General features: G+C 37.1%; 1 pseudogene; it reads right to left on the reverse strand.

The window, feature by feature from the left end:
• Positions 1-3361: 3361 nt before the first annotated feature.
• On the reverse strand, positions 3362-3917 carry LOC149229413 (stem-specific protein TSJT1-like; annotated as a pseudogene).
• Between the last annotated feature and the right edge of the window lie 5366 nt (positions 3918-9283).

Here is a 9283-nt window from a genome sequence, read left to right on the forward strand (position 1 = left end):
AGGGGGCAACCTCCTTTACATTACACAAATGAACAATTCTTGGATGATACAAATGACAAGACCTTATTTCTATATATAGGAGTCTAAGGGGTCATAATATAATCAGAGCCGACATAACAATAATAATGTAAGGGTACAATAATAACAATAGTGGGATTCTATGGGGCACAATAATAAAAATATGGGGACTACATGAACACCACAATATAATAAGGGGGTTGTACTAATAACAATAAGGGGTTACACTAGTATTATAGGGACCTAACATGCCCCTCTCCTTCAAAAAGTGTTGTCCTCAACGCTTGAGTAGTTCTCGATGCTTCTGTATAAAATTCTTTTCCTCCCCTGTGGAATCTTCAACGGGTAAGTTCTTCCGCTGGATGAGATGCTCTGAAATTGATTGATCTCGTAGTTATCGGGTTCTTGTTTCTGTGACTGCTCTAGGTTCCAATATGATTTTTCCTTCCTCGTCAAGTTATCGCAATATTGTTTGCATTGGGATCTTCTGTAAATTTTGAATGAGTGGCCACACTTCTTCGTCCTTCTTCCATTCATCCCTTGCTTCGTTTATCCAATCTGGTTGGATAATAGAAATAGCACAAGACAATGCTTCCACATTCTCATCCCTTCTTGAGAGTGCATCTGCACCAACATTTGGTTTCCCGTTTTTGTAGATGATTTCAAAATCATAACCCAACATATTTGTGACCCATTTTTTCTTTTCTTCTAAAGCTAATCTTTGTTCTAAAAATTATTTCAGACTATCATGATCCAGTTTTACCTTGAAGTGTCTTCCCATTAGGTGAGGTCACCATTTCTGAAGTGCATGTAGTATTGCCAATGTTTCCTTCTCATCAATATCTTGCTTGAGATCTAGCCGTAAAAATACCCAATCGCCTACATCAAAAATTCTTTCACTGCGATGTTGATTTTCCTCTTGTTTCATTTGATTCTGCACCAAAGTGATGTTATCCTTTAAAAGTTGGAGAACTTTTTGTTGATGCTTGATTTGATCTTTCACTGCTTGAACCTTTTTCTTCTTGATATGTACTTCTATCTTGAGAGTTTGAGTTGTAATTTCTTCCAATGCATTACAAGATATGGTCAGATTCATTTCTTGATGCTCGATGTGATCTTTCACTTCTTGAACATTTTTCTTCTTGATATGTCCTTCTATCTTGATAGTTTGAGGAGTGGTAATTCCGGCCAATGCATTACAAGATATGATAGGATTCATTTCTTCTTTCTCGATGTGATCTTTCACTTCTTGAACCTTTTTCTTCCTGATATGTCCTTCTATCTTGAGAGTTTGAGGAGTGGTAATTATTTCCAATTCTTTACAATATATGGTCAGATTCATTTCTTCTTTCTTTGGGGTTGGTTCCTAGTGTATAACCTCTTCTTTTGATGTTTCTTGATCCTTTTCTTCCTCCTCTTCATAATCCATGTAAAATAATTTCTTTTCAGCACACTTATTACCTTTAGTGTATTTTTTATCGCAATTGTAACAAAGCCCTTTTTCTCTTTTTTCTTCCAATTGTTAAGGTGCAAACCTTATAGGTTGTGGTAGGCTAGGAGAAAAAACACTTCCATAATTATAGTCATGAGTGCTAGGATTCTTTGTTTCCATAATTTCTCTTTCAGTTTTTCTTGCCAACCTGAATGCCTTCTCCAATGAATTAGGTTCCCAAAGATGAACCTCATGTTGAATGTTATCCTTTAAAGTCCCTATGAAGGCATCAATCCTTTTCTTCTTTGGAATATCATTTATCCTTATATTCAATTTTTTGAAATCCTCGATGTGCTTTGCCATTGAACCCATTTGTTTGAGATTGATCAATTGGCTAAAGAAGGTGTTACTCTTTGTATCCTCATAATGTGCTATCATTTCTTCCGTGAAAATTGACCAAGTGACAAGTGTTCTACGAGAACACAACCCTTTATACCATAAAAATTGATTCGATTCTAAATATGAAGATGAAATACATACCTTTTGTAATAGTTGCACCTCATGTAGATCAAAATGTTTCTCCATCTGTAGTATCCAATTTATCGGATCCTTGCCATCAAACTTCCTCATATTGCCTTTTCTTGATTTTAGGAGCTCGATCTTGAAACGACTGTAACTCTGTAATTTCGAATCTCCAAGTTTTGAAATTTCGTCCTATAGTAGCCCTCTGAGTCCTCTTTCTAACCCTGAAAGTCTGATCAAGATTGGATTCTGTAAGGAAGCATTATGTCAAATCTCCCACGATGACCCGATTATAGACTGGTTCAGTAGATCGAACTTGTACAAAGTTTCTCATGTCACTATTTCAACCTTAGGAGCTAAAACCGATACACAGAAAACTATAGTCTATCCTCTTTCTGCAACTTCTTACGAAATTTCAATTTGACGCTCAGAGAGAAAGTTATGACGATTTTCCCAAGGTCCCTATTTAGGATGTAATTCAGGAGTCTGCCAAAACCCTAACTTCCTCAGATCATATATCTGAAAATATAGTGAGAAAAGATCTAAAATTCGGACCCAAAGTTCAGACAACTTTCTTCTCAAATGGGTTTTTCTTTTATGTTCTGAAACTTCGTAGCGAAAACGTTATAGCGAAAATTCCACAATGACCTGTTTTAGATGAAATTTTGGAGCTTCCAAAAACCCTAAATTCTTCAGATCATATATCCGAAATTATAGTGACACAAGATCTGAAATTTGGACGCGAGCTTCAATGTGATTTTGTATCAAATGGGTTTTTTCTTTAGCTTCTTAAACATCACAGAAAAAAGGTTATAGCAAAAATGCCACGATGACCTGTTTCGAGCAGCAAAAACCCTAGAATCTAAAGCTCTGATACCAAATGTTATGAAACTAGCTCACAAAAAGATAGAAAAGATATATTGACACCTTAGAAATAATCCTCTTCGAGGGGGAAACCTCCTTTACATTACACAAATGAACAATTCTTGGATGATACAAATGACAAGACCTTCTTTCTATATATAGGAGTCTAAAGGTTCATAATATAATCAGAGCTGACAAAACAATAATAATGTAAGGGTACAATAATAACAATAGTGGGCTTCTATGGGGCACAATAATAACAATATGGGGACTACATGAACACCACAATATAATAAGGGGGTTGTACTAATAAGAATAAGGGGTTACACTAGTATTATAGGGACCTAACTGTGGGGGTCCAAGTGGAATAGGTGGGTGGCCACCAACATCCACTTGGATCAGGCTGCGACAAACTTCTTTTTTCCACAGACTTCAACCAGTCTTGGCCACCCTAGGAATGATCTCCACAACAAACTAATGCACTTGGACTAATCCTTTATTCCTCATATACGTTGCTAGCTACATTTATTCTAAAAAAAAAATAGGGAATGATGCAAAATATGTTTCACATCCAATCTTCAAAACTTGATCATCACCAAAAAAATGTTAATGAACCATCTGATGTACAAATCCAAAAGAGATAACATTTTCCGTCTATGTACCTAACAAAAAATACATTCTTGGAACTGCTATCAAATAGAAGAAATGAAAAAGAGCCTTCGAAGTGATTTAATATTTTATTAGAAAGAAATGACCCTTTGTAACACAAAGTTTTAAAAGCTTCTATTGTGACCATCACCTCAATGACATTCTTGGTAAGTCCGTAATCTTGTCTCAACAATGGAAAATTTCGAATGGTGCCCACAAACACACAAAACACATTGTCCACAACTCCAAAGGACTTGGGCATGAGTAGAGCTTCTTTGTGATGAATGTATGTGTTGAATCCATGGGGACTATCAATGTCTACCAATTGTTTCTTAGTTTATCTCAAATCCAAGGCTTGGTTTGTGCCAGCAGTAGGAGGGTTGACAAACTCCCGAGGAAGATCCACCTCCAGTTTGTTAAACATTGCCAACATTTTCCTTTTCTTGTAGAACTCCTGATCCTTCTACTTGTGCTAATTTTTTACTTCTCCTTCATACCACTTTCAATTCCCATTCCCTCAATCTTAAAGATATGATGCAAATGACCTTTTGGATATTTCCAACTCTAGTTGTTGATTAGCCCACTTCTGCAACATCATCTTGTCTCAACTCTAGCAACTCTCTCACAAAATTTAGAGCCCTTGGTTCATCTCTGATTCACTGCAACCTTGCTTATAGGGTTAAGCCAGCCTGCGACTAACTTTCCTGAGGCCTTAATCATTCCTCGATCAAACTATGCTAAATTGCGGCCTATTCTAGGCTCCGTTTACCCTCCTTTACCCCTGTAGTTCATGACTTTGTGGCCTTTGACCCTGCAACCTCGTGGATACATTAATCAACCTCATCCCTTCTTGTTTCTTCTGGGCATGTATTAACAGACCTATGGCCCAACTCGGCTAGCCTTCTTCTATTACCCCAAGCTCTCTGACAGGTTCTTTTAGCCTTGATCTAGCCTCAGCATAAGTTTTGGGTTTCCTTGTCAGACTTGTAGCCAACACTCAAGGCCTTCTTGGGGCAGATATGACCCTCTCTCAACCTCAAACAACAATGACCCTTACACACTGAATTCTATCATATACTTTGACCTTCCTCGCAAATTGTGACTAGGGAAACCAACCCTTCCATCCATAGAACTCGATGCTCCAGTGTTTCTTCCTTGCTGCGACAATCCTTCTCTTGTTCTACGACTCCTCTTCTTGAGATCAACGACTTCCCTAGGCTTGTTCTCTTAACAAAACTTTGATACCATGTTTTTTCTATAATATGAACAATAGAAATCGAATTTTCTTATTTGATTATTACTACCTAATGATCTTTAGTAATTTATCTTTATGCCATTGATATCATTGAGAAATTGTACATAAAAAATCTCAACAATAATGCAACGAAAAACTATAAGATCACAAGGAGACAACCATGCATAATAGGAACAACAAATTTTACCTTTGGAGAAAAGCCAACAATTTTTCTTTAGGAGAAATCAATAATTTGTCTAGAAATCTATGCCAATACCGAAGTCCAAATTTCAGTCAAATTCATCCTCTATCTTCTCCCATGTGTGGCTAATATAAAAGAGAGATGACGATAACTAAGTGATCAAATGAAGTGTCACATCATCTAAATATATACAAGTCAAATGGGTACATTTACCTCAAGGGACACACCCTTTTGTGGTGGGGTCAACTTGTCCCTTTTGAGCCTACATGAAACCCAAAAATAAAATTTGTTTTATTTTAATTTCTGTAATTCTTCTAGGCCGACTTAGGAGGCCTCTTGGCATGCGAAAATACTTCCCAATACTTCTCAGGTAAATGTATCCATCTCCCCTGTTCAAATCATGATAACCCAACCAAATCAACATGGCTTTTTAGAACAAGGTTTGCCCCTAGGCCATTCACCCATGGCCAAATCAGGATGGCCTAGCCAAATCAAGATGGCTCCTTAGGTGAATGTATCATTCTTACCTTGTTCAATTCAACATGATCTTTTGAATGAAAATAAACATGGATCTAATGGAAAAATGTCTACCCTATGCTACAGTTTCCCTCACCATTAACCTGTAGCCAAATAAACATGGCTCCATGGGTAAATTTATCAGTCTCCCTTGGTAAAATAAACATGACCCAACCAAATCAGTATGGCTTCTTAGGAGAAAGTCTGACCTTGTTATGCAAGCATAAATACTCCAGGCCATTTACCCCTAGCCAAATCAACATGGCCCAACAGTTGAGTGTATGATTCTCCCCTAGTTAAATTAGCATGAACCTGTGGGAGAATGTCTACCCTATTCTACAAGCTATAGAAACACGAACACTCCCTCTCTGAGAGGGAGACACTTTGCATCACCCAAGATTGTCTCTAAAGTATACAAACTTCGCTATAGATAGAGGCTTGGTGAGAATGTCTGCAATTTGCTCGTTTGAGGATATGTATTGGAGCTTCACTGTTCCCTTCTACACCATTTCTCATACCATATCCAATTGTACCACACAAGTGCCTCGACACATGCTTTTCTACATGCCTCAACTCAACCATAAACTAGCCAGCTTCCTTCACTGGATCCATCACCACAACTTCTTTCTAGTCACCTTGACTGGGTGCTCCCTCCGACACTGAAGCAACTCCTCCTGTGGAAATCCTGGTTGCTCCCTTTGTCATGTAAGAAAATCCTCCTGTCATTATTGCTTCCTTTGTCACTGAAGTATACCCAGTTGTCTAACATGGTCCCCTCATAAAATGAAAACTACTCCTAGATACCTCACATTTATATGCATTTAGTCAGACATTCTCAACCCATGACATCCTCTTAGAAGGCTTCCCCTTCCAACTTTGCTCGAGTATATGCTCCCTTTAAACTGGAAGCCCTTTCAATCATCTAGCTTGCTCTTGGACATCCTAAAAATCTAGATAATCCTCCATCTAGAACACCAATCACTTTATGCTCGAACCCTTAGGCCATAAAGGAATTTGACCATTTGGCGGCTAGAGCAGAAAGTCTCCTCATAATCACTTCCTCTATCTCGGAGAACCCTGTTGCCACAAACCTTTATTTGTACTTCTTGATGTTGTCATCGCCTTGGTAGCCCCCATAATGGACTTTTTCTTCCTTTCCACAAATCCCATTCAAGAGGCCATGGAAAAAATAAAACATCATAACCAAGCAATCATTTTAGAATATCCAAAGCATACAATTTCAAAGGTCAAGAGGTCGACTAAAAAAATAAATCAAAAAGCAGAAAAATATGATTGGAAAAAACTATCTATTGATCAAGGAAGAAATTGATGAGGGTTGTAGGGAACTGTCAACTCCCTCTTGATCCTTGCCTCCTAGAAGAAAATCATTGAATTCCTTGGAAGTATACTCTCCTCCATTATCTAATCTCAAAACCTTGATCTTCTTCCCTGTCAAGATTTTTACCTGAGCTTTGAACTTTTCGATCCCATTGAATACGTCATCCTTGGCATTCTTGAAAAAATCATTAATGAGTGTCAAAAGAAGTAATATTTCTGAAGTCCATCTGCAATCTTATCAAGATTAGATTCCTTAGTCTTCTTTTGAGGTTGATGTTCATCATCATCATGAACATCAGTTGTTGATGCATGCTTCTTTTGTTTCCTTTTCCTTTGAGGACACTAGGATTCATAGTTTCCAAAATCATGGCAATCAAAGAACTTGATTTTGACATATCCTTCTTCTGATGATCTAGAAATATAGTGGTTCTTCTACCTGTATTATTCTTATAAAAAATTCCTAAGCTCCTTCTTCCTTTTCCTTTCCTTGTATGACTTGCAAGGGCTTGAGTTTCTTCATTGCGTGGACTCTGCAAGATGTTCCTGGACAACAATCTGGACTCCTCTTGGAAACAATCAGTTCATAGCTTATCAAACTTGGGGAAATTTTATCGTGTACAAATTCCCTCACTGAATGGCTCCCATGAGGATGGAAAACCATTTAGAGTCACTGTAACAAGTTCTGAATCATCAATAGTATCTCCAATGGCTCTAAACTCATCTCTCAATTGTGAGACTTTCTTAAGATAAGAGACAACAAAATATGATTTATTCACCATGACACTATGGAGAGGATTTTTCAAGGTTAGCTTCCAACTAATGTTTTTGCTATCATATAATCCCACCAAGGCATCATACAACTCTTTGGTAGTATTCAACTCAACATTACGAGGAATCAAATGGTCCTTTATAGAATATATCATGATTCCTTTTAGCATCATTCTTCTTATGCTTGTCTTTATCCTCAACTCCCTCTGGATTTGGAACAAATTCCTTCACATAATTATGAATATCATTTTTTCCAAGACAAGTTGTATCATGGTCTTCCAATATCTGAAGTTAGTAGCACCATCCAACTTGTCTTCTACTCTGAGGCTTGGCACCATTTTGACAAGATCTCTATAATCCAAAAAAGTTGTTGAAGTTAGTAGCACCATCCAACTTGTATTTTACTTTGTGGATTGACACTATTTGTCTCTTCGGCTAACTTTAATGGCTGCTCTTTCAACATTGCTTTGATTCCATGTTGACTTTTCTATGCAAGGGTGCAATAGATACAATTTTCCACTAGATAATTATTTCCTAGTGATATTCAATTAGTACTTTATGTCACTAATATCATTGAATAATTACACTTCAGAAAATATCAATAGTAAATGCAACATAAAAAATAAAGATCATAGATAAACAATCATGCATAATAGAGATAATAATTTAACCCTAGGAAACCCAACCTTGGGAGAAAACCCAAAAACTTTTCTCAAGAGAAATTATTCTTGAGCAAGCTTTACAAATCAATAATTTGCCTAGAAATTTGTGCCAATATCCAAGTCAAAGTACCTGTCAAACTTGCCCAACTATTGGAGGGGCTAGTCGAGTTAGATAAACAAATAAGGTAAAGAAAAAGAGAGAAGCAAACTTGGAGAAGTAGTTGAATAATTATAAAGATGGAAGGAAGATGGTCATCTGCCAAAAAGCAACATCAAGAAAGCGCTCAAAAAATTTATAACCAACAATACAAGTAGTCGACCAATATCCAGAAAATAGCAAGGGGACAAATTAAAGTAATGACAGGAACAAAATAGAGAAGAATACCAGAGAACGAGAATGTAGAATCGTGAGTGCATGAGCGAAGATGCACGAGACTCCTCAGATGAGTTGAGAGGTGTTGCATCGCTTGCCTTGACAGAGAATAATGGTCTACTTGTAAGTCCTAGAGTGTAGGTAGATGCAATGGAAATATATGAGTTTGGTCCTACCATTTGACATATTCTGACTACAAATATACCAAGTCCTATTGTAAGAGACTTCCTTCAACAATCATCATGATATTATTCAACATTACCCATTGTTTGGCATAACAAAGACAATAAACTAGAAGCTGTAAATTCTGACGAAAATCAACCAAACAGTGAGAATCAGGAAATTGAAAAAGTACTTCTCCAAATTATTAATCTCACGATCTTGCCCCCCTGCCGCAATTAATATCCGCTAAAGAAGTTGAAAGTATGAGTTTGGTCGACGAAGAGACACGACCAAGAGTGAATCGATTTACATAATACATTGATAATGCATGCCAAACCGACTGGTCAGTGACGAGATAAATCGTTGATAAGGAACACAATAGATCACTTAAGAATAGTCGACCTACCATTGACACTGCTATAAACAAACATCTAAGTAATAACTGAACAATAGAAACGTTGACACCTTCGATAAGAACAATGGAATTAAATCACATTTTGCTCTATGAGAGTGATGAGGATCCAAAAAAGCATTGGTTGAAAAT

Source organism: Pinus tabuliformis, chromosome J (assembly GCF_031772625.1).
Source record: "Pinus tabuliformis cultivar Carrire ecotype Pingquan chromosome J, CPIR1, whole genome shotgun sequence".
Classification (NCBI taxonomy): domain Eukaryota; kingdom Viridiplantae; phylum Streptophyta; class Pinopsida; order Pinales; family Pinaceae; genus Pinus; species Pinus tabuliformis.